The 2,301-nt window shown below is 54.8% G+C and overlaps 1 pseudogene; it reads right to left on the reverse strand.

Moving 5' to 3' along the window:
- Positions 1–129: 129 nt before the first annotated feature.
- Positions 130–249, reverse strand: LOC112617986 (annotated as a pseudogene).
- Positions 250–2,301: the final 2,052 nt, after the last annotated feature.

The raw sequence follows: 2,301 nt of genomic DNA on the forward strand, positions 1-2,301 counted from the left end.
ACACAAGAGAGAAAGGAAGGAAGGAAGGAAGAAAGAAGGAAAGAAAGAAAGAAAAAAGAAAGAATGAAAGAAGAGAGAGAGAAGGGAAGAAAGGAAGGTAGAAAAGAAAGAAAAGAAAGAAAACAAAAAAGCCTACAGCAACCAGTGTTCCCAGGCGGCCTCCCATCCAAGTACTAACCAGGCCCAATGCTGCTTAGCTTCTAGAGATCATACGAGCTCAGGTGCGTTCAGGTTGGTAGGTCCGTAGATGCCAGCATAGGTGCCTGGCTGCCCTAAGAGCCCAGCCCATCCATGCCCGCCTGATTCCAGCCAGCACCACCAGCCCAGGGCCGCCGGGCTCGTATTGGGACCCCAGAGACGATCGACAGCAGCCTTCCCATGGCTTCCGAACTGCCGAGTTTCCAACACATCAGACCCTCTAAGAACAGGGAGTGCTCTGAGGCTTCAGGGCGCAGGGAAAATGATCCTGGAACCCCGTCTGATCCTTCACCCTGTCGCGGAGATATTCTTCTGGATACCTGGCTGCTCAGTAGCTCCTGTGAGGCCCCCTCTTGATCCACCAAATCAGAGCCATCAGGGCTGTCCAAGGGACAACAGCCGGACACGTCTCACATGGTCTTTCTCTCACACCGCCCCCACCACAGTTGCTTGTCAAAACCAAGACCCGGCCAGTGGGCAAGAAAGTGTGGGGGGTTGTGGGTTGCGGGATGGCCCTGGTTTGCCCCGGGTTGGCACTAGGTCCAGCAGCCTGATCCCCGGTGAGAGGCGCTGAGAGAAACCCAGACACACCCCACCACCACCAGGAGCAAATCCACAGCCCAACACACAGACACACATGGACACACATGCACGGTAAATTGCACGCATGCGAGCACACACACTGACACATGCATACACACACATGCACACACACAAGTGCACACACACACAAATGACTTGAAGGAGATCAAGGAAGACATGGATGGATAGATTGAAATCGAGGGAGGGAGAGATACAGTGATTGAGAGAGACAGGGGAAGTGGAGAGGGAAAGAGATGTACAGAGAGGCGGAAAAAGAGAGAGGGACAGAGAAAGAGAGAGAGACAGAGAGACAGAGGGAAGGTGACAGAAGTAGCGTGAGGTGCAGGGGCAAATCCAGAAAAGAGAGGCACAGGGAGGTAAAGAGCGAGATCGATAGAGCCTTGGAGAAGGAGCACCCTGCTCTGGTAGGCAGGGTCCTTTTGAGCAGGCCATTGGACCGGGCCAGAACAGGGTGGACAGGCCGTCCATGCAAGAGGAGCAACGGAGCGCCTAGAGGGGTTTTGTCCTGGATTAATTACTTGCTTTGGAGGTGTGTTTCCTAGGCTCTTTCCTTTGTTGGCATCTCGTAATGTTCTTGGTGCGGTGCGGTGGTCACATTGATCTGCAGAGTGCGCCCGCCCGATTGGCAGGAGCCGTGTCAGTGGGCGTGCCCACTGGTCCTGAGGCCTGGGTCTCTGGTGTGTCCTCGGGACTGGAATTTACAAGAAGTTGGTGGCAATGAGAATCTGGGTGCACAGCAACTGTTTTCCCAGTGGATGGTGAGGCAATGTCCTTCTCCCAAATAAAGCAGCCCTGCATTCTGGAGCAGAGGTCTTGGCTAGCGTGTGTGGCACCTGCTGCCCCTGCCCTCCCCTTCCCCCAAATTGGAGGGCAGTGAACGATGAGTAGACTGAATCACCTGGGTATTCCAGAGCAGGAAGGTACCGTGAATGGCAGGGAACCCGCACCTGTACAGGCTCCTGACGGGTCGGCGGCAAGGCGGAAGTAGTGGGATGCTGCTTCCCAGTGGTGTTTTGGTGGAGGACCCCCAGGAGGAGGTCCCTGGCTGTGGCGGGGGTGTAGGCAGGCCATAAAGTGAGAGCAGAGTCAGGGGAGGTTGGGAAGCATGGCGACAGTAGGGGGAAGGGAGGGAGGGGGAAAGCCACAAAAGCCTACAGTATGTGGTGGATCATGCCTGTAATCCCAGCACTTTGGGAGGCCGAGGCGGGTGGATCACGAGGTCAGGAGATCCAGACCAGCCTGGCTAACATGGTGAAACCCCGTCTCTACTGAAACTACAATATATGAGCCGGGCATGCTGGAGGGCGCCTATAGTCCCAGGCGGTCGGGAGGCTGAGGCAGGAAAATGGTGTGAACCTGGGATGCCGAGCATGCAGTGAGCTGAGATTGCGCCACTGCACTGCAGCCTGGGTGACAGAGTGAGACTCTGTCTGGAAGAAAAAGAAAGGAAAGAAAAGAAAGAAAGAAAGAAAGAAAGAAAGAAAGAAAGAAAGAAAGAAA

The sequence above is a fragment of the Theropithecus gelada genome, unplaced genomic scaffold (genome assembly GCF_003255815.1).
Source record: "Theropithecus gelada isolate Dixy unplaced genomic scaffold, Tgel_1.0 HiC_scaffold_7395, whole genome shotgun sequence".
Classification (NCBI taxonomy): Eukaryota; Metazoa; Chordata; class Mammalia; order Primates; family Cercopithecidae; genus Theropithecus; species Theropithecus gelada.